At 46.3% G+C, this 24571-nt stretch overlaps 1 protein-coding gene across 1 annotated transcript in view; it reads right to left on the bottom strand.

Moving 5' to 3' along the window:
• Positions 1-21275, bottom strand: part of KRT222 (keratin 222) — a 235361-nt gene extending 214086 nt beyond the window's left edge. The window contains exon 1 of the mRNA XM_069237608.1: positions 21141-21275. The gene's annotated coding sequence lies outside the window, so the exon portion shown is untranslated. The remainder of the gene's footprint in view (positions 1-21140) is intronic.
• Positions 21276-24571: the final 3296 nt, after the last annotated feature.

The following is a 24571-nucleotide window of genomic DNA, read 5'->3' on the forward strand; positions in this document are numbered from 1 at the left end:
ATTGATTCAGTCTTGAACACTTTTGTCCTTCTGGGGCTCTCAAGACACCAGCTTCTCCTGGCCTTGAGAACAGTTTTCAGAAGTAGAGATTCAAGAGTACGTCGGTCGCCATTTCCCAAAACATTAATTCTTCAATGAGACAACTTCTGTTTCTCTTTGATTCAGCAGCATTGACTTTGAAGTGATTTTCATAACACTGACCATCTAGCGATATACTACCACATAGAAAATCCTGCAAGATGAATACATCTCTGGCTAATTCTGCCTGCTGGAAAGTGCATTGTCTATTCTGTGCAATAACAGTATTATGGTTTTATCAAGGGTCCAGCCTTTGCACAGTGTCTATTTTCAAGTGATATATTGTCCAGTGATCACAATGCAGCCTTGCTAATCTCACCTGCACTTAGAACCAGACTTTTTTATGGCCTTTTCCAGTTGATGCCATCTGCTAAGGGCAAATATTTTTTGAGGAAATGTCATGCTTGTAATGCAGTGACACAGATTTTTTAAATGTAATTGTAATTGCATTTATATATCGCTAGCTACCTATTGTGAGGCATTGAAGCACTTTTTGGCATGTAGTGCGCTACTCCGGAACCCATTAAGAAGGCAAAGAAGCAACCTCTTTATATAATCTTAAACACATCTCCAATGTGTTCCTTCCTCAGCGTTAGCCTCTCCCTGTCCAGGTGTCAGTGTGTACCAGTGTACCCTAGTCCAAGCAGTGGTATGTTATTTGCCCAATGCCAATTGTCAATCTGTACCCTGAACAGTATTGGTACATCCCTCAGTGTCAGGGTTACTGTGCTCCCTGAAAATCTTCAATGTGGTTCTTCCTTAGTGTCAGAGTCACCATCTCAGTGGAGATGTATCACTCCCCCACTGGCACTGTGATCCTGCCCTGTTGTTGCTGTATCTCTGCCCGAGTGTCAAAATGCCCCTGACCCAGTGATAGCGTTTGCGTCTGTTTTCACCTGCACCACTTTCCTATTATGTGTGTTGGTGTCTCACCCATCCCCAGGGTTGGTTGTACTGTATCATGATACATATAGCCCTGTCCTAGCCGTAGAGCACCCCAGTGTTGATCTTACCTGACCCACTGCCAATGCTACTTGAGTTAGCCCATCTCTCTCTTGAATTAAAATGTTTTACAGCTATGTCAGTGAAGGCACAGTCGTCTTGTCTATGGATAGAGACAGAAGGTGCAGTCCGTGGAGGATAATGCCTAATTGTGCTTCATAGCCCTTTGTGGTCAGAGAGGCCCATTAGGTTGATTCTTCTCGTATTCCTCCTCTCTTGGAGGAACAGATCCAGCAAAAGGAGAAAGGCAGGAATTACATGGAAACAATTACTTTGAATGGCTATGCGGTTCATGTTTTAAATTCTGGTGTTATCAGCTTAACACACGCGACTGGGCTTTGTGAAACCTGGGTCGAGCACTTGGAGGTGTTAACCCCCCTCCCCCCCGTCCCTTCCCCTTACCCCCTAAGAAGTTATTGTCGTTTTGACTCCTTTTCCACTGCCATTTTTAGGTTTGTCTGAAAAAAAATCTTAGGCTCTCCAGTGATCACAATATGTTGACCTTAGTAATGCAATAAACTCGTCCCTTGCTGTGCCGGCATCCTTCACCTGCATCCATCTGTCCACAGGATGTGTTAAAACTCGGTAGGAGGTCTGCAGTCTGTGCTAACGCGAATCATGTAAGCATCAAGCATCATTTAAGACTTCGAAAGGCAAAGCAATGAACAAACGTACAATACACGGAGCGGAGACGGAGTTTGCAGGGGATAGGGCCGGCGTGCTAGGGATACTTTATTTAGTTGTAAAACAATTACAGAGGAAGTGCATATGGGAAACTTTGTGAGAAACCGGTAGCCCATACTAGAATTCATGAATAAATTGTGAGAGGATACAAACTCAAGTAGCTGTGCAACAAAATGTGCAATAAAATGTCTTCTACAGAAATAGTAGATATTGCACATTATCTCAAAATTATGTTGCATTTTTCGGGACAGATTAACAAACATTTTGCTCTGCGTGAGGATCACAAAAATGACGCAAACCAGCACAAAAAGGTTTTTGTTAGATTTACTTTCCAGCACGAAATTAGTTTTGTGCTGGAAAATTGTGCTGCTTTGCTTTACTCCGCGTCAGAGGGGCATTATATGGGTGGCACATGGGCATTACCATGCTACCACCCATGCTTCACACAGCACACATACAAAGTAGGAAAAGTTTTGTACTTTGTCTAAGCTTAGTATTTTGACCTGGAAGAGTACCCTTCCAGGATAAAACCTATGCTGGACTCACGCAGCCGCTCTTGCACTATGGTGCATAAGTGTATGTGTGGCACATAACAGTCTGACTGTGCACTGGCGCTATGGAGACAGGAGGAGCGTGCCATGTGTCTTAAGATATGTCGCACACCTCCTTCCCTTTCACGTAGTGTAGTGCAGCGCAGCAACTTTAAATACAGCTCTACATTGTGTGACAGGATCGTAAATCTGGCCCTTTATTTAATAAAATCATCACCTTGTCTTGGCAGTGTCACAGCCCTAACCAACTTCAAACACATTTTACCACAACATCATCAATCAATCAATCAATCAATCAGGATTTGTAAAGCACAGCTATTCACCTGTGAGGGTATCCAGGTGCTGTGTGCAAAATGCTTCCAGGGGGTTCATATGAACAGCCACGTCTTGAGTGCTTTCCTGAATTTCTGAGATGGATGGGGAGATTGTTCCATGACTTTGTGGCAAGGTGGGAAAAGGCTGTTGCTTCAGTGGATGCGGGTGTGTGTGCAAGAAAGGCCACACCTAGGAGTCTGGAGGGCTGTTGGAAGTTCATGCAGTGGTTGATGTAAGCTTCTCCTTGGTCGCTTTGTATGTGTGGATTATCATCTTGAAATGACATCTCTTCTGGATGGGGAGCAAGCAGAGCTTTTGTGTTGGGGGATGATCTGGGTTCATCTGGGGAGGTCAAGGATGAGTCTGGCCACTGCGTTTTGTATGGTCTGCAGTGTCTTCAGTATGCGTGTGGAGATCCCTACGTAAAGATTGTTTCTGTAATCCATCCAGTTAGTGAAAAGGGCTTTAGTGACTTTTCTTCTGATGTTGACGGGGATCCATATGCATACCTTACAGAGCATGCCAAGGGTGAGGAAGCAGCTGGCAGAGACTGTTTTAATCTGGGTCTTCATCATGAGCTTGTTGTCCAAGATAATGCCAAGGCTACAGGCGTGGTCTCTAGGTGTAGGAGAGGATTTTAGTTCGGGAGGCCATGAGTTGTTCCACAGGAAGGTGTTGTTCCTGAAGATCAATACTTATGTGTTGTCAGTGTTAAGATTGAGGCAGTTGTGCTTCATCGAGCCATTGATGTTCATCATGCACCTGTGGAAGTTGACCCTTGAGTTGGAAGGGTCTTCTGATAGCGAGAGGATGAGCTAGGTGTCGTCAGCGTAGGATATGATGTTTAGTCCATGGGTTTTGACAATGTTAGCCGGGGGTTCATCTAGGTAGTAAACAGTGTGGGGCTCAGGGATGAGCCTTGAGGAATGCCACAAGTGATGTTCTTAGGTTCTGAGGTGAACGCAGGTAGGTGGATTCTCCGGGTTCTTCCAGTGAGGAAGGAGGCAATCAATTTGAGGGCGACTCCTTGGATTTCTATGTGATGAAGCCTCTTGGTGAAGGTGTGGTGGGATATGGTGTGGATCGCTGCTGGGAGGTCAAGATGGATCAGGTCCTCTGATTCTCCCCTGTCCAGGAGGGTTCTGATGTCATCAGTGGCAGCCAGCAGGGTAGTCTTGGTGCTGTGGTTGGAGTGGAATTCGAATTGGGAGGAGTCTAGAAGATTAAGATTTTTGTTCTCCAGGTGTACTGTGAATTGATGGTTGATGGCTTTCTCAATGATTCTGTATTGCATAAAGTAATTCTGGGCCATATGTACAAATGCATTTTTCCATAGGCACAGAATGGATAAAACCCTTTGATACATCTGTCCCTCTGTGTTCTAATTCAATTAAACTTCTGTCTGAGCACCCCCCTGCACCTCTAAAAAATATTTTAGAACTTAACTAGCACGCTAGTACATGTACAGAAGTACATACTGTGTGTGAGTACTTTTAGAAAAACTGCCATACTCCACATTTGGCCGTTCTCCTATTTACTAACATTTCTACCCCACATCTCAACTTTCCAATGCTTGGATAACCCAGACAATCTTTTACCTATCACCTTATGAACACCAAGCGCACACAGACATTTCCCTTTCCTTGTAATTTGTCATAGTATTTCTTATATTTCCCCTGATTCCTCTATACTTGGGACTGATTTATATTTGGACGATTGGCCCATCCTCTGCCAGGGTTATGGAGCAAATTCCTCAGTAGCCCTAACAGGTTCCAAACACCAAATTTTGAAATATTCATCAGCCCGGCAGAAATTTCAAGCATTGACAGAAACTGACATAAAGGTGGTTCCTGCCAATGCATTGTAACTTTGCTGCACGGCTCGTTCAAACATTATGGAGCCATCTAGCAAAGTTGCAAAGTTACAATTTTTTTCCATTCAAAAAAGAAAAACCCTAAAGCGGTATTTTCATTTGAAAATAAAAAATAAAAAAAACATAATGCACAAGGTGGGAGGGGCACTGAGCACTTTTCAGTGCCCCTACCACCAGGTTTTCCCACTAGGTGACAGGCATTAAGAAGCAGTTATATGTCCACACATCTAAATTACTTAAAACAATCTCCCTAACAATGATGATCCCAAAAAATACAAATGACATTTTTTCTGTTAATTCCAATGGTGCAAAGGTGTTGACTTATCATTTCAACCCAAACACTTTTCCCTCACTCTTTCTTCCACTTGTCTACCTAAACCTGACCACCAAAACAGAAATGTAATTTGCTTATTCATAAGGTTCCTTCCTGAGTGATCATTATCTGCCAACAAAACTACCCACCCCAAACCTCCAAGCGGTATAATTGTATCCCCCCTCACTACTTGTCTTAACTGAGTTCACACTATGGGACACTCTCTTTTCAAGACATTCATCTGCTCTACCAGTCTATCCGTTTGCTATTTGCTATTTCATCCTTTTGATTATTTGGGCATCTTCATATCTACTACTCACCTCACTCACCATGCTGCAACCCCAGTTCATCTCCTACCAGTAGCAGTTTCTCTATATGGGCGTGGGTGCATTGCTCCCATTTGTGTTGTTGTCCCCAGGCACATAAATCATGTTTATTGTGTTACTTTATTTGGATGCATTTTATTTTTTAGCTGCAGGGCGGGGCATGTCCCATGCAAAGTTGACAGTAACTGAGAGGTGGGGGAAGGTGGGGTGGCTCCTCCGAGCCTGCTTGAATAGCTGCGGGGCCTCCTTTGGGTGAAGTGCGCATGTCGGGTTGGACGGGTGCCTTGCTCTGTCCAGCACGACATGCGCACTTAAACCCTTGTCTACCTCCACAGTGTAGGAGCCCAGGGGATTGCTGCCACGGCCCCCAAAGCTCCTAAGGAGTGCTGGCAGTGCCTGACAAAGCCAATCGACCCGCTGCTCTCTTGCTGCAGCCTTAAGAGTGGCTCAGGAGTTACGGGGTGAGACAGAGACTGGAAGGAGGTTACAACTTCCATGCTTGGGGCAGGCTTGGAGGCAAAGTCACGAGTGTTCGAGTCGAAATGTGCTCAGGGACCTGACGTGAGTGTTATATCCGGGGTGAAGGCCTTTGAATCATACTAAGGCAGTGTAACAGACTGTTTATTTCTTTCCCCTGTAGCCCTAGCCAATCGCCTAACTTTAAAGTATTTCACTGTTCCACAACACTTAGCACTGCATTAGCTTTACATTCTTTTATTTGTACCTTTTTAGATGCGGCCAGTGACAATGTATCTTGGTATCTTCTCCCATTCAAACCACTTGCTAGGTAGAAGGGTGCTGCCATTGCTTCTATAGGATGCTTGTTCGGTCTTTCCAATTACTGGTGTCCAGAGGGAGATAGCCGCATTCATATCACTCATGCTCTTAATGCACCAAAATGGATGTAAAAGTTTTTGTGGGAGCTGCATTTTGCTTTTGTTCAATTATCTGCCTTCTGACTGCATCGCTCACTTCCTTTGCAGGAGTTTCACTTTTCAGTCAGAAACGCTTTTCCTCGATTATACCTCTGTAGAGGAGAGACGCAATCTCTCTCTCTCTCTCTCTCTCCAGTTAATAAAACATTTATAGAGATGGCATAACGTATTTCGGCTCAGAAAGATAAAATTGCAGACAATCTCTTTATACAAGGACAAGCGCAAGCAACAGTTTTATGTTCAAATCTTGCCTCTGGAGTTGAGGAAGTCGGGTTAATGGCTGAATTACTTCTCTGAATTTACATTTGTTAGTGACACAAAGCTCTCACCTCAGTGCATACAAAAGCCCGTTGCTCATAAAATACCTCCATCTCACAAAAATGTTTGCCCGTCACCAGTTTAAAATCAATAGTCTTACGGTGAGCGAATATGTAACTATCAAATGAGTTACCTACTATTAGCAAAAGAACGCAAGCCTGCCATATTATGTATCTTTACAGTGTTTGTCTTTCTTAGGCCTGCAGCTGCACTCTGTGAAGTGCAATTGTTCTTTGCTGTTCATGACTGTAGGCTCATAAACAGTGACATACTGCGTGAAAGGCTGAGCGTGGCGCAGTTACCAATTAGAGTGTAGCCATGGTGCTACAAGATGGACGCATGCGTCTTGGTGCTCACGCGACACAAGAACGACGGGTAATGGTTTTATTTGTACATGTGTTCCTTCAATCAACCCAAAGTGAAAAATATTTATGCAACAGAAAATACCAAGAGAAGAGTCTGGTTAATTTGGTCCTTTGCTCAAAAAACGAATTTGTACAAGAGGCAAGCCAGGAGCTAATTCATTAAAGCTTTTTGCTCTCTGAAGGAGCATCTTAAGTTAGGAAAAAAAAGTCTTTAGTGCCTCAAAACTGCCTTAACAAGGTCAATATTAATTGTAAATGAGGGCATGCATGATTCTTGTAGACGCACATGTGATCCTGATAAAACTGTCTCAATGAAAATAGGGTTTTAGTGGGCCTCACCAGCCATTAAAGGCCTTGTACCCAGTTATAGGCCCTGAGCCAAAAACAGCGGTCTGTAAAGGAGTTTGCGATCTGGAAACGTCATGGAGAAGCATGTGTGGGCCATGAAAATGAAACGGGTTGCCTAGCATCACCAAGGTGTCTGAGTGAGCAGTTGAACAAAGTGCAAAATATTTTTATTAATATTGTGGTTTAGAGTTTTTTTGCTAAGAACACTGTTACACATTCAACTTATTACTAGAGACAGATGTGGTAAATGTGTATCAGAATCGTTTTCCTCGATATTTTCGTTTGATCGTTTTTCTGTGTTGTAAACCGGAGCTAATTTGGTTTATATTCTGTTTGCACCAGCAACAACATTTATGCAAATTGATTTGGCCTGCTTCTTTTTCTTTTTGCAACTTTGCAATTTCTGTAACAGTGCTTCATGGTGTTAGCTGATTTATAAGAGAGTGTTTTGCATCCACTGTCACTTTGTTTCCACATCCAATTAAAAGTCCTCTGGAACTGAAATGTCAATTGCCCATGTCCTGCTGTACTGGCAGGGCCTGCAGTGTAATCCGGCTCCTACGTCCCCTCTCAAACCCACTAGAAATGTATTTAACTGGTTGCAATACTTGGCCTGTGTGTATATGTCTAATCTACCAGGACCGAGATGCAACTTAGTTGCCAGTGACCAGCCAGGACTGCCCATGTCCTCTGCTCATACACCCATTCCCAGATTACAATAGCATACGGTAGGTGTACGATGACCAGTGCACAAGGGATTGCACTTTCACAATTGCTTTATTAACCTTCATGCTTTCTCCGATATGCTTGAAAATGCACCACATGCCCACTCTTTTAAAAAAATTCCTTGAGGGGAGAATCTCCCAGAACTCCCTTTATGATGGTTGAGCTTGCTTGCTTGCCACCGCTGACTCATCTCAAACTTTTACGCCCCACCACTTTCAAATGTCACCAGCCGCCACTGTCTCCTACCATACTTTGGCCCAGAATTAGGAGGGCCTACTATCATCCTAACAACACATTAGTGTCATTTTTTGACGCAAATGTGGCGTTAGATGGCCAAAAACACTGTGCCATATTTATAAAGTGGTGCAATGCATGCATTGTGCCACTTTGTAACCCTTAGTGCTACATTATGCCTGTGCCAGGCACAAGGTAGGGTGTTTTGCACCCACAAAGGGGGCATTTCCCCATTGGGGGGACAAATAAATGGCACAAGGAAATCTAATAGATTTCTTTGCATCATTTGTTTCTGCACTTTTAACGCCTGCTCAGAGCTGGCGTTAAAAGGAGGCTCCAATTGGTGACAAAGGGCCTCTGGGTGTTTTGCAGGATTAGCATCAACATTTTTTAAGATAATTCTGCAAAGTGGCAAACTAGAGTCAACAATTCTGATGCTAGTTCCCTAACTACAGCCATGGTGCACCGTATATTAAATATGAAGCACACATGGTGGCATTAGGGGGCACTAAGGGGCGCAAGGAAAGTGGCACTGCACTAGGAACAGGGCCACTTTTCATAAATATGCCCCTAAATATCTCCAAGCCATTCTCATATTCCTCACATAGCCACATTTTCAATCCTTCTGTCTACTGCACTTGAAGATTATATTCTCAAACTTTAAACAGCCACCCAACAATTCAGCGAGTTACATTTCCATTAATACTTCTACCACATTTGGATATATACGTATGAGCAGTTTCTGGTCAATTTCTATCTTCGATGGAATACCCCACACATAAAATGTTTGTCCAATATCAATTTATAAGCAAATGTATTTTTCTCTATTACTGAGCTCAGTGTCTTCGCTGCAAATGCTGTTCTCTGTTGGCCCTTTATGACTTGTGATAAACCACCCCCTGAGCACAACACAGCTGTCATTTGTGGTAATAATTAGTGGTGTATGAAATGTGTGATACTTGCTTTAATGCTGTGAGTACATGAAATTTCTGGAGAATTATGCAAACTGCAAATCTATTATTTAGTGCTATATTTTAAAGCAAAATGTGCTTTTGTGTCAATTTTTTATGCTAGGACTCATTTTGCATTAAAAAAAAGAGCAGAAAAATACAAGCGGCACAAGCAACAGATGCTCGTGTTCTGGCTGTTCACTTTGTCCCAGAGTACTTGCAGCAGAATTTTGCTGTGTAGTTTGGTGAATTTCTCATGACAAGCATGACACAAAATTCCTTAAATTATGTGAATTAAACCGGCCTAATTTAAACTTCACACAAGCTTAGTATGTATTGGTGTGATGCTGAGCATACAAATTACCCAGCATGGATTCATTGCTTCTTGTTTATTTCACACTCTCATATTCTCACTCTCTCAATGTTTACTCAATTTCACCGCTCCACTGCTCCATTCACATTTTCCAACTTTTGAATTAACATGCTCATTGGTTCCAACACAGTTGAACACCTATTTCACAAATCCAAAAAAGTATTCAATTAAGTGAACATAACTGATTAGGTCGAGCCTAGGCAGCACACATGCGCTGTCTACAAGACATGCCGTATTCAGTTTATAGGCTTTAACCACACCTTCTATTGCGATTCGTTCTCTGTTGTGCTTGTCTTAAATGCTTCCTTTTTATTAGTGCATTTTTCTAAATGTCCCACCCAGAAGATTTCACTAAGAGAACATTTTTGTTGGCCATCACACTACATTCACCCTTCGTCCTGTTACAGTGTGTGATGGCTGCTCCGCCCTCCTCCCGTCTGGACATTGCTGGCTTAGTGTTCTTTTGGTTGTCCATAGCAATGTGTTGATACCACACCAGTGAAAACACCGTGTTTAGAAAGGCGCCAAAGGTTTCAGATTACATTTGTCTTGTGCCTCTGCTCAGGTATACTTAATTGATGTTTTCCAAGCCACTTTTCCCCCACTGCTGTTTTAGAAATAATTGCCCCTGTGTGCATGTTTTGCACCCTCCGGCAGACACACACTCATCCACTTTCAGTCTTCCTCATTCTAAAGTCCTCTAAACAGTGCTGCAGCTGCTTCTCTGGTCCCAGTGGTAAATCCTCATTCTGAGTCCTCAAAACAATGCTGCAAGCTGCTTCTCTGGTATCGTCAGTAATTCCTCATTCTAAGCCCTTTCAGCACTCCGTCCATCATCCTTTTGTGTTGCTAAAGTTGCCCTAAGTGGGAAGGGTATGCCCAGATGTGGGTCCTGTGCTCACTGTGCCACTGGATTCAAGCTGGCTGATGAAGGGTGATACCCTGAAACTGGTCCCAGTATGCCTGTTTTTGGTCCAGGAAGGTCCTGGCTTGGTAGTTTGGGCTGGACTGTTTACATGCAGAACAGGGTCAAGACTGATTTGCATATGGCTGGGTCCAAAGTGGGGTGGCATGGTGAGCAAAAGAGTGATGGATTAAACCCAGATCTGGGGGTGAGTGTTTGCATTGTTCAGCACTCTGTCCATCATTCTTTCGTGTTGCTAAAGTTACCTTAAGTGGGAAGGGTATGCCCAGATGTGGGTCCCGTGCTCACTGTGCCACTGGATCCAATCTAGCCTGGCTAATGAAGGGTGATACCCTGAAACTGGTCTGAGGATGCTTGTTTCTGGTCCAGGGAGGACCTGGCTTGGCAGTTCGGGCTGGACTGTTCCCATGAGGAACAGGATCAAGACTGATTTGCAAATGGCTGTGTCCAAACTGGGGTGACATGGTGAGCCAAATAACAATGGATTAAACCCAGATCTATGACTGGGGTGAGTGTTTGCATTGTTCAGCACTCCGTCCATCATCCTTTTGTGTTGCTAAAGTTACCCTAAGTGGGAAGGGTATGCCCAGATGTGAGTCCCGTGCTCACTGTGCCACTGGATTCAAGCTAGCCTGGCTGATGAAGGTTGATACCCTGAAACTGGTCCCAGAATGCTTGTTTCCGGTCCAGGGAGGACCTGGCTTGGCAGTTCGGGCTGGACTGTTCCCATGAGGAACAGGATCAAGACTGATTTGCATATAGCTGGGTCCAAACTGGGGTGGCATGGTGAGCAAAAGAACAATGGATTAAACCCAGATCTGTCACTTGGGTTGAGTGTTTGTATTATTCAGCACTCCTTTCATCATCCTTTATTGTGTTACTAACGTTGCCCTAGTTGGAAAGGGTATGCCCAGACGTGGGTCCTGTGCTCACTGTGCCACTGGATTCAAGCTAGCCTTGCTGATGAAGGGTGATAACCTGAAACTGGTCCCAGGATGCTTGTTTCCGGTCCAGGTTGAACCTGGCTTGGCAGTTTGGGCTGGACTGTTCCTTTGAGGAACAGGGTCAATACTGGTTTGCATATGGCTGGGTCCAAACGGTGGTGGCATGGTGAGCAAAAAAACAATGGATTAAACCCAGACCTGTGACTGGGGGTGAGTGTTTGCATTGTTCAGCACTCCGTCCATCATCCTTTTGTGTTGCTATCCTTTTGTATTGGTGGAGCATTCACCATACAAGACTTGGCCCTGTGAAAACCAACCCACCCCAACTGATGCTTGAATAAGGCTTTCTGAGGTTTGGCACTGTGCTGAAAACTCACCTGCTCACCACTTCTTAAGCCTACCAATGCCAAAGTGGTTAGACCAAACATCTCGAAATGTCACTCACCTCACTATTTATACTCACATCAGCATTTACTTCTTCTGGTAAGCACTGTACAAAACTGCAAAACGTTGTGAGCATTATATAAAGACCCCTAAATTACATGACATAAATTCATGGCTGATCTCCCATTAGCTTCCATATGGGAATAATCAAAACCTTCAAAGTCTAGTTTTTCAGTCAAATTAGGGTGTCACCCTCTTTCACAGTTTGCAAGCTCTCCGTGTAACACAGGACTGTGCTCAACTGATGTGTATAGGTCCCACTGGCACCTTCAACCATCCAATGGTGTGTGTCATGTCACTCACCAGGTTTTTGGTACACAGTCACATGGTAAGAAACACCTCATGATTCCCTCTGATCCTTTTCCTTGTACATTGAAGCATAAGAACGAAAATGATAAAAGCCAATGTATGAGGAGTCAGTTTGAATAAATTAAAATAAAAAGAAAATCAGGATTAGATCAAAACAATTAATTTACTTATTAAAAGAGTTATTCTTTAAAAAAAAAAATATTTCTGGACCCCATATAATCCTGTTTTAGGGTGACAGGGCTGATTTATAGTTTAGGAGAGGGATACTCTGTCACAAATGTGATCAGTTTTCTGTACGCTTTATTGGAAATGACATATTATATAATGAACTTGTAATAAGGCAGACGGTATACCCCTTACTTTTGTGAGAGAGTAATCTGTCTGCCAAACTCCAACTCTAAAAACATTATCAACAACAAAAAAACACAAATTACCAACAATTCCTTAAAAGGTATTCAAACGTTTGAGAAGATTTTTTAAGAGATGAAGATGGAACAAAAAGATAAAAATGTTCAGGACTGTGATCATCCTTTTTCTATTTTTTTCTATTGTACGCAGGAATAGGGAAGCAAGGGGAAAATAGCTAAATGTGAATGGAAAAGAAGGCCAGAGGACAGATACAGATGGAGGCAGGTGTAAGGGTTTTCAAGAGGGAAGAAATTTGACATGGCTGTGCTGCAGTAGTACTTTGCATAGTGGGATGTTTAAGCAAATGACTTTTACAGTAAAGCATAACTAAGAGTTGTACAATGCAAAGGGCTTTTGAGTGAAACACCGGGGATTACGTGACATGTCTCTCCTGAGAGAGGGTCGAATGGCAGCTATTAAAATCTCTATTTGGAAATATTTGTATTCTCTACACATGTATGAAAAACCATTCAGGACCCCCAGCTGCTCCATGCATCATGCCGATGTGGCATGTGATTATTAAAGTACTGTGCTTTGAAGGCTGCATCTTGAGTGCTTTTCAATAAAAATAAAAGTCATTGGGGGTCATTATGACCCCGGCGGTTGGTGGAAATATGGAGGAAAATACTGCCAACAGGCTGGCGGTACTTTCCCGACAGCCACGGTGGTAACGGCCGTCGGGCTGGAGATATCCATCTCCATCCCGGCGGCCGTCACTTGCCTGCCTGCGGGATTATGACCCCGCCTACCGCCATGGTTTTCGTGGCTCCCTTACTGCCACAAAAACCATGGCGGTAGGCACTATCAGTGACAGGGAATTCCTTCCCTGCCACTGATAGGGGTCACCCCCACTCCCTCCCCCTTCACAGGTTTTCCCCTCACTCCCCATTCCTCTCCATACCCCCTCTTCATACACGCCCCTCCCTTCACACACGCATACACACACCCATTCCAACATTCATCCACACATGCATGCATCCATTCACACACACATCCACACACACTTACATACATACACACAGACACTCATTGACACTACTCAACATACACGCACTCACCCCCCCAAACATGCACACACGTACAACACGCAACACACACCCGCATCCATGCACACACAAACATTCACATCCCCCCACACACACACACAATACCCCCCACCCTTCTCCCCTGTCGGAGCACCCACTTACCTGGATCCAGGGGGTCCTCCGGCAGGAGACGGGATAGGGCACTGCTGCCAGCAGCAGCGTCCGACAGCAGAAGACCACCAGGCTGTATTATACTCATAATATGTCTGCCGGCGGTCTACTGGCGTGGTGCTGCTGCTGGAAGCAGCACCACCTTACTGCCATCCGCAGACATGACTACAGCCGGATTTTCGCCATCCTTCTGGCGGAAATCAGGCTGTGGTCATATTTTGTCGGATGGCTGGTAGCCGCTGCGACCGTCTTTTGGCGGCGGTTGCTGCGGCAGTAGGCGTTTTTTATTGCCAGGGTCATAATGATCCCCATTAAGTCCTACTGAGTATGCTAAACAACAAAACACCATACAAGTGAGTTCTAGTCATAGATAACCTCTCTCCTCTCTACTTGTCATGGAACACCCTGCCTCAGGAATATCTGCAAAAAGAATAGCTGACTGGAGAATCTGCATAGAGAATGTCTCAATGGATGAAGTTTACTCAAGTATCATGAGATGCTGGCATCCCAGCTCCTCAGTGGTGTAACAAAGCGTGATAGCCCCTCTGCAAGATGTGCTGAAGGGGCCTTTGCACTCACATCAGTAGGAGCTGAGGGAGCACCAGCGAGTATGGGTAAGCCCGGGGGGCTGTGGGGGCCTCTGTTATGCCCCTGCAGCTGCTCACAACAAGAAGGGCCAAAGAAAGAAATGGATAATATGTGTCATGGAGCTGCATCAGCACCTTTGCTAATCACTAGGTAAGCCTGCCTGTCCCTGACCCATACCACATTTATATGGTGCCTATAATGCCCACCTCATTCCCAGAAAGCCCTACAGTGCTTTATTGTCACAGACCCAGCATACAATAGGGCTCTACTGGCTGGAAGATACAGTGGTATAACACATAGGGCCTCATTATGAACATGGCGGTTTGGCCCGCCATTGGTGGCTAAAGCCGCCAGCCAGCATGGCAGGCCAAACTGCCATATTCTGAACATGGAGAGGGCCACCATCGGCAGCCCTCACCCACCGCCAGGCTCCCGCTGTCAGGCAGCCTGGCGGTGAGTTGAAACACTATCCACCAGGGTAGCTGTGCTATCCTGCAGATAATGTTTTCATTTCTGCCAGCCTTTTCCTGGCAGGAAAGGGTGGCAGAGGGGGTGACCCAGGGTTCCCCTGGGGGCTCCTGGACGGCCCATGCACTTTGCATGGGCAAGGGCCCCGGTGCAGAGCCCCGTCATGCAGGTCACTGCCTGATTTTCGGGCAGTGAGCTGCACGACCGGTGCAACTGCACCGGCCGTACAGAGGCATTGACAATGTCCCGGCTGGGCCTTTCTGTGAACCGGCATGCGGAAACAATGTTTCCGCCCGCCGGCCCACAGCAATGTTCGTAATTTGGTCGGCGGGGTTCCGGGGTCGCTGGCGGTCAGTGTTTTGACCGCCAGCATGAACACGGCGGTTGTTACCGCCGTGTTCATAATGACCCCAGCGGTTGTTACCGCTGTGTTCATAATGACCCCCATAATGTTGCCCCTTTGCCCCCACAAAGTATTAAGGGAGCCCTAGAGACTTAATCAACTCACTGATTTTCATAAGCCTTAAGATGAATAGGGACCTCCTGAGGGGTGGAGGCACCCTGCACCAGAGGGACTGTATGTGCTTTATTACATCCCTGAGAATATCAACAACCCTTCGAACCTGGTTTGAACCGGCTTTCTAGCCCATCCCATTCCACTAATGCTGACTTATAAAATGGTGGTTGAGCTTCTAACGCTAATCAATTCCCATGGGAAATTGGTGAAGCTACTGACGATGGGTGCCATCCATCTAATGGGTGCCCACCCCAACATAAATTCAAGATCATAATCAGGAGATGCTGAGAAACAAGCAGGAAAAGACCTCTGTGATTTCATAATAGGTTCTCCCCCACTACTACATCTGCCACACTGAAAATATAGGAAGCAATTTGGTCCTAGGCTGGTTCCTTTACTACAGCGACTTGGACATTTGTGCATGGATGACCTGTCTGTGTTGTTAGTGTTTTGGACAAAGAGATTTTCTGGTCCTTCTTTGATTTTACTTTGAGTTATGAAAACTTGGCACCTGAGCCTAAACAGTTCTGAAGATCCCTGAGCTGCCCTTTTCTTCTTTGAAGGAAAAATCACTTGCTGTACATTTAGGTTATTGAATAGCCTTTATTGTGTCATGCTGTAGCTGATTATCTAACTCCTGTCAACTTTTATGGTACCCCATGTCTGCTGACTAGAGAGAGTAAAGTGCTAACAGGCAGCAACTGTAACTTGTTTTCCAGCAGGTGTGCAATAGTATCTGGCCAATAAGAATATGGTTCACACACCATACCAATGTGCAGGGGTGGTCTGTCATTATGGGTGGTATGGGTGATAGTTTGGCCCCATTCCCTCAAGCATGATGAGTGTCTGTGAGGCTAAGCAAATGTCAGTCTGATAGGCACTCACTATCTCAGGGTCAGGCAGCCAGGCTCCAACAGTGCTAAATGCACATGGCCTAGCAGCTTGAGCCAAGCTTTGTCAAGCTAAACATTTCATAGGCCTGGGGGTGTGACATCCTCAACCCAACAAAGTCTTGTGAGAGCCTCCCCTTCATAACAAGGGCGGGGTCTCTGATAGACTCAGACCTGGGTGCTTCAATTTTTAGTGAAGTGTTCAGGATTGGCTGTATATCAGTGATGTCTCATCACAGAGATGGGTGGAGTCAGCAACTCTCACTGACCGCATCCCACTCTGTGAGAAGTTAGAGAAAGCCCTCCGCTCAATGGTTGACCATTGGCTGACCCATGACAAGGTCAGCCAATGAGAGGTGGTGGCGATATCTCCTAGTTTTCTCCATCCCTTCCCCCCACAGACCATCTAGTCCCTTCTGGTGCCTTCTGCTTCCCCTCCCACCAACCTCTGGACCTGCTGTCACTGCTGCATCATGGTACATTTTCTTACTGTTTAGGTGCATGCGTGCATGTATGAATGTTTGTGTATTGTCTGAGTGTGGATGGTTGTGTACATGCATGTGCTAGTGAATGTGAATATGTATGTGTGCTTGTGAGAATATGACTGTGCATGTAGGTGCCTGCCTCCGCCTAATACATTATTGTTAATAATAACATGCCACTACTGCTGGTGATGAGGGCTTGTGTGACGGTCTTTCTATGTTCGAGGGGGATCCACTTGAAGGACTTGCGTAGAAGGAAGAGGGTGCGGAAGCAGGTGGAGGTGATTGAGTTATTTGATGGTTCAAGCAGAGGTCGGAGTCCAGGATGATTCCGAGGTTGGGGGCTTGGCTGAAGGGGGTGGGTGGGTTTCCGAGGGTGGGTGGCTACCAGGAGTCATTTTACGCATTGGGTTGAGGGCCAATGATGAGTACTTCTGTCTTGTTTGCGTTGAGTTGAGGCAGCTGTTTCTCATCCAGTTGGTGACTGCTTCCATGCCTTCATGGAAGTTGTATCTAGCTTTGTTGGGTTCGTTGGAGAGAGAGATGATGAGTTGGGTGTTGTCGGCGTAGGAGATGATGTTTATTCCGTAACTTCTGACGAGGGTGGCTAGCGGGGCCATGTAGACGTTAAACAACGTGGGGCTGAGGGAGGATCCCCGGGGCACTCCGCAGGTGGTGGGTGTGGGATCTGTGAGGAAGGGGGCGAGTCTCACTCGTTGAATTCTGCCGGAGAAGAAGGATTGGATCCAGCTGAGGGCCTTGTCTCTGATGCGGGCTTCGTGGAGTCTTCTTATCAAGCTGTGATGGGAGACTGTGTTGAAAGCCGTCGAGAGGTCCAGTAGGATGAGTGCCGCTGTCTCTCCCTTGTCCACCACGGAGTGGATGTCATCTGTTGCGGCCAGGAGGGCTGTTTCGGTGCTATGGTTTTTCCTGTTGGGAGATGTTGAGGATGTTGTGGTCTTCTATAAACGTGGTGAGTTGACGGTTGACTGCTTTTTCAATGACTTTCGCAGGAAATGGAAGTAAGGAGATGGGCCTGAAGTTTTTGAGATCAGTTGGGTCTGCCGAGGGTTTCTTGAGGAGAGGGTTGATTTAGATGTGTTTCCAGTCATCGGGGAAGGTGACGGCAGCCAGTGAGTAGTTGATGGTGAGGCGGAGCTTGGGGGCGAAGGTGTCTGCGGCCCTGTTGAAAATGTGGTGGAGGCATGGGTCCGTGGGGGCCCCGGAGTGTATGGACTTCATTGTTCTCAACGTATCTTCGATGGTGAGGGGGGTCCAGGTGGTGATTGTTGATTTGTTGGTGTCGGGATTGGGTAGATGGGGTTCTGCACATAGGTTGTCTTTGCTGAAACTGTAGTAGATGGTCTTGATTTTGTGGCGGAAGTAGGTGTTGAGTCTGTTACAGAGGTCCTTTGATGGTGGGATGTTCGTTGTTAACTGTCGGGTTGGGGTGAACTCCTTGATAATGCTGAAGAGTGCCTTGCTGTTGTGTGCTTGTGAGGCGATTCTGTTTTGTGTGGCTTTCTTTCTGGTGTTTCTGATGAGTTGGTGGTGTGCGGTGGTGGCGGCTCTGAAGTTGCTATGGGCTTCTGTGGATTGGGTGTTTCTCCAGATTTTCTCAAGGCGGTGACAAGTGCATCTAGATTTTTGGAGTTCAGCGGTGAACCAGCTGGCTTTCTTTGCGTGGGTACTGTAGTTCTTTTTTAGGGGGGCTATGGTGTTGGCACAGTCAGCGATCCATTTATAGAAGGTGGTGTTGCGGTGTTTGGGTCGTCGTTGTGTGCGATGGTGAGGGCAGCAATGGCGAGGGCAGCGGTGAGCTGATCGTCGGTTATTCTTGTCCAATTTCTATGTCATGGTTGGTGTTGGGGTCTGATGACGGTGGGTGTGTTAAAGGTGAAATGGATGCATTGGTGGTCACAAGGTGTACTTGTTTCTAATACACCTACATGATTCTAATTGCATTGATATAGTTGCAAGACACCATAGCCATATGTTCCAAATTACAGGAAAATATTTCAAGAGATGGCATGCTCATATGTTGCAGATGTCGTACCTGTACTTTGAGGTAATATACCTACATGCTCCATACATCATTCCGACTGTGTATGTTCCATGCAACATGGTCCACATTGCATACAAATATTTCCAGAGGCACCATGCCCATATTTTCTAGATGACATGCCTCCATTTCCTAGATTTAAAAAAAGTATATACTTAGGGTGACACACTAAAGTATGCAAAAAAGTGATAGATGTAATGCTTGAAAGAGTTCCAGCTCTGGCCTGGCAGTTCAAGATGGACTGTCCCCACTTGAACAGGGTCAAAATTGATTTGCATATGGCTGGGTCCAATCTGAGGTGACATGGTGTGCAAAATAATGACGTAATTACATGCAACCCCGTGTAATTACCAGTGGTTGATACTAATTCAAGCATTCCAGCCATCACTTTTTTAGTATACTTTAGTGTGGCATCCTAAATGGGAAGGGTTTGCCCAGATATGGGCCCCATGCACACTGTCTCAATTAACCAAGATATGCCTGGCTGATGAGTCCTAACTAGGATGAAACAAGTCCTGGGTTACTTGTGTTCCGGTTTAGGGAGGACCGGCAGTTTGGGCTGGACTGTTCCAATGGAGTAGGATCAAGACGGAATTGCATATGGCTGGGTTCAAACTGAGGTGGGATAGTGTGCAAAATAACATGTGACTGAGATGTGGCACTGACTAGATACCAGAGTCTGAGATCAATTCAAGCATTCCATCTATCACTTTTTGTATACTTTAGTCCATTTTCTAGAAGCCACAGCTGTATGTTCCCAACACACATATATATTACTGCATAAGTTCCCAAATGTATTACAAAGCTCTCGGATTAAATGCCCTAGACATCATTTGTGTATGCTAATAATTCATTAAAATATTTATGAAGATGCCAAACCTAAACCTGTTTCATGTTGTATGTTTCAGCACCATACAGATATATTGTATACACTCCACCTACATACACCAGTCCTCATACTTATGTATACCCAATCCCATACCTTTAAGTTTAAGATACAGTACATGTGTGCTTTTGGTTGCAATAAAATATGTTAATACATACCATACCCATGTCTTCTATCCTTAGCGTCCAAATGCCATATGTTCAGACTCAAAAATGTTGCTAAAGACATTAAACTATTTCCAAAGATACCATATTAATATTTTTCTGATACCATGCCTACAAATTCCAGACACCAAGCATATATGTTCCAAATACACAACTTTCATATTTCTAAATACATTACAACCATTTTCAGAGATGCTATGCTCATATGATCCAGAAGACATGGCCATATGTTCTAGGTACCTTCCATAAATTTGTCAGGAACCATAAGTATGTGTTTCAACAAACCTAAATTATTTTAATCACATTATGAAATTCACATCTGAGCTCCTAATTTGATTGACATAGTCCCAGAGACGCCATGGCTATATATTCCAGATACTGCAAATATATGTTCTAGTCAGCCTTTATGTTGCTAGTTGCAATATAATATTCAGGAACACCATGTGTTCTAGAGGCCGTACCCACATGTTCTGGACTCCATACCTATGTATAAAAGATACCACACCTTAATGTTCTTAATTGGATTCAAGTGTTTTCAGAAGCAAAATATTAATATGTTCAAGGGGCCGCACCTATACTGTGTGCTCCTCAAATCATACCTTGATATTCCATAAAAAATATCTCCATACTTCTAATGTTCCTATTGCATTAAAAATATTTCCGGAAACACCATAATCCTCTGTCCTAGACACCACTGCTATTATGTCCAGACAGTCTACTGGCATGTTACTGACACCACACCTATGTGTTTTTAATTGTATTCAGACATATTCATAGTATGCGCAATTAGACTCGCCATTCATGTGGTGTTAAGTGTACTACATTTTTCATAATGATTTGTTCCAGCCGCCATAATTAGATGTCCCTAATTGCATTAGACAATTTTCAGACACGCCTTTTCCATAGGACCCTCCTGGCATTACGCAGTGTCGTTCTAGCACAATTTGCAGGTGACTCTGCATTGGTTGCTATAAAATAACGTTGTTGTTTGACGTTGTCATCAGACAGACTTAGTAAACACTATAGTCACGAGCTCAACCGCCACTTTACAGACACCTGAAATCATTTTCTCGCTGGGTTTCCACTACTACCTGCTTTCCACGCGCACCTTTCCTAATTCCGAAAAGGGAAAACCTCGGCATGTTTTTTGCAGGAAAATAGCATATGAGACAAGGGTGGGGAGGGGGAAACAGGCAAGGCTTTCACGTTAGTACACTGCGTGTCCCATTACATTCCGGCGCGTGTAATGTAAGATGGTTGCGTTGTCACATTACACACGGGAACCCCTACAACAGCCCAAGAGAGGGCAGGCGGGACTCCGCCAGCACGAGCGGGACAATGCGGGTGTGCACTGTTGTTATCCGAATACGACACAACTGACAAGCAAAAAGTTACTTACTATTCCTTCTGACGCTTGTTCCGTCCAGATGCGAGCCTGATAAATTACGCACAAGTTATCTACTTACCGCGTCAGGGGTCCCGCACCGCGAGCTCCGTTCAGTTCCCTCCCGCCGACCAAGTTAGCTGAAAGAAAATCCGCCTGGATTTATTTCTTGCGTTTAAAAAATCTGAGGCTACGAAAAGATGTCTCGCTTGCACATTAGCAACTCACACTTTTTTTTCGTTGTTTTTTTTCGGAATGCTGTCTTTCAGGTTTTGGACCTGCTGTAACCGCTTTCCCCCCGCCGGGCTAATATATTAACAGAATAATTGCGCACAGCTATTCTGAGCGCTGCTGGCATCGTACTTCCTTGCATGCGTTGGGTTTAAGCAGCAAGTCCCAATGTTGAGGTCATCATAGAATGCGGGTCAGGGGCACGAACGTACTGGGCCAGCCTCGTTTCATTATTGACATGGGTAGGGGGTGGAATATTTTGTAAGATTACAGCAATAATGGGCCTTTTTTTACTACAATTTATTTTAATATTAAAGTCAGTTTAAGCTCTTAGGGCCATATGTACTATAGCATTTTCTTATAGACACAGAATGGGTAAAACCCTTTGATACATCTGGCCCTAATAACACCCATGAGCATTCTGGCACTTTATTAAGGCAAATCGTTCTGGTTACTGTTTGACTTGTAGTGGTGTAGTGTTCTGCACATAAGGGCCATATTCCATAGAGAAAATTCCAGTTGTCCAGTTATTAGACCTGACAGCCGTAGGCGACCCCTCCCGCCTTCCCCCTCCTCCTCACCTCCGTTTCTCTTCCTTGTTGTATCCCCAGCCGCTGCATCCCCGCGGCCCCTCACACTTCCCCCCTCCTCCTCACCGTCCGTTTCTCTTTCAAATTTTCCCGCCGCTGCCATCCCCTGCGGCCCCACACCCCCAGCCTTCCCATTCGCTCAGCCCTCCCTCCTCCCAGCTGCCACTCCCTCCCGCGCCCCCATTTTGCAGCCACGATGCGGTAACGAGGTGCAACCCTTGACCCTGCTTCAGCAGGCAGGTCGCTCCCCGCTCCGCCGCCCCGCGCCACCTCCTCACCGTCCGTTTCTCTTCCTTGTTGAATCCCGAGCCGCTGCGTCCCCACAGCCCCTCCCGCCTCCCGCCTCCTCCTCACCTCCATTTCTCTTCCTTGTTGAATCCCCAGCCGCTGCGTCCCCGCGGCCGCCTTCCCCCTCCTCCTCACCTCTGTTTCTCTTCCTTGTTGTATCCCCAGCCGCTGCGTCCCCGTGGCCCCTCCCGCCTCCCCCTCCTCCTGACCTCCATTTCTCTTCCTTGTTGAATCCCCAGCCGCTGCATCCCCGTGGCCCCTCCCGCCTCCCCCCTCCTCTTCACCTCAGTTTCTCTTTCAAATTTTCCCGCCGCTGCCATCCCCTGTGGCCCCACCCCTCCAGCCTTCCCATTCGCACAGCCCTCCCTCCTCCCAGCTGCCACCCCCTTCCTTCCCCCCATTTATGGCAGCTGCGGCGCGGACGTGCGCAGCAGGCGCGCCGCTGGTGCGCCAAAGGCACCCCAATGGCAAGCCTGTCTGCGCCAAGACCGCGCCCAGCGCCAGTCCCCCTGCCCCTCTCAGACAAACCTACTCCCCCCTCACCCTCCACTCACTCAACCCAGGCCCCCGCCCCACCTGCACCCTTTCCAGCCCCACACACACACTCATGGCTCCTTCACCTGCCACACCTGTCATTTCTCCTGCTCCTCATCCCTCACACCACACACCAACCATAGCGACCCCCGACAACAAACACAACACCCCCAACTCAATACTCAACTGCTCTGCCCCCACCCCCACCAACCAGCCCCGCCGCACACCAGCCCACAACCAGAATACACCCCGCAACAACACCCTCAGGCACCACAACAATACCACCCACCACAACCACCACAACCACCTCAACTGCCTGCTCCTCAACACCCGCTCCCTTCACAAACATGCCATAGAACTCTGGGACCTCATCACATCACACTCACCTGACATCGCCTTCCTCACAGAAACCTGGACCAACCCCTCCTCGGAACCCGACATAGCTATCGCCACCCCCAAGGGATACAAACTCCAACGCAAAGACTGCCTCAACAGGCTAGGTGGTGGCATCGGCATCCTACACAGGGACACCATCAAAGTCACCACCAGCTCCCAAGACACTATCGACAACACAGAACACATGCACTTCCTGATCCACATTAACAACTCCACCCTCAGAGGTACATTAATCTACAGACCACCAGGACCACCCCGCCTTCTGCAACACCATTGCCGACACCATCAGCTCACACACCCTCACCTCCACAGACTACATCCTCCTCTGTGATTTCAACTTTCACTTGGAAAACCTACAAGACCACAACTCTACCTCCCTCATAGACAACCTCACCAACCTCGGACTCAAACAACTGGTCACCGCACCCACCCACTCAGCAGGGCACACGCTCAACGCAATTTTCACCTCAAGCCAACACATAGCCTACACCCACACCACCGAACTCCTCTGGACTGACCACCACTGCATCTACTTCTCCTTCACCAAATCCCCCACACACCACCATCAGCACACCACACCCTACAGCATGTGGGACAAGATCCCCACAGAACGCCTGAACTCCCAACTGGCTCACAACCCCCCCCCACACCAACGACCCCAACACAGGAGCTCACAACCTCTCCAAATGGATCACCACCTGCACAGACACACTAGCCCCCCTCAGAAAACACATCACCACCCGCAACATCAAGAACACCCCATGGTTCACCCCCGAACTCCAAGACTCCAAGCGCAAATCCCACCAAGCTGAGAAAATATGGCGACAAGAACCCTCTACAACCAACTTCTCCACCATCAAAGCCTCCATTCGCACCCATCACCAACTCATACGCACCGCCAAAAGAGATCACTACAAGACACGCCTTGACACCAACTTTCAAAACAGCAAAGAACTCTTCACCATCATTAATGAACTTGCCAAACCCAAAGCCAGCAACATAGACCCCTCACACACACAGCCCCTATGTGTCGCCCTCTCCAACCACTTCCACCACAAAATCCTGGACATCCACAACAGCTTCATACCACACACACCCCTCACTCACCCAACTCAACCCCCACTCGTGACCCTCCCACCACACTCACCACCTGGGCCCCCACCACACACGAAGAAACCGAAAAAACCATGAACTCCATCCACTCCGGATCCCCCTCCGACCCCTGTCCATATCGCATCTACAACAAAGCCAGCCCAACCATCGCCCCCATACTCCGTGACATAATCAATTCCTCTTTCGACTCCGCCACCTACCCAGACCCCTGGAAGTACGTGGAAATCACTGTTCTCCTAAAAAAAAAACAAAGCCGACCCGGAGATCCTATCCAGCTATCGCCCCATCTCCCTCCTCCCTTTTCCCGCCAAGGTTTGCTGAGAAACTAGTCAACGCCCGCCTATCCCATTTCCTCGAAGAA

Source organism: Pleurodeles waltl, chromosome 6, assembly GCF_031143425.1.
Source record: "Pleurodeles waltl isolate 20211129_DDA chromosome 6, aPleWal1.hap1.20221129, whole genome shotgun sequence".
Classification (NCBI taxonomy): Eukaryota; Metazoa; Chordata; class Amphibia; order Caudata; family Salamandridae; genus Pleurodeles; species Pleurodeles waltl.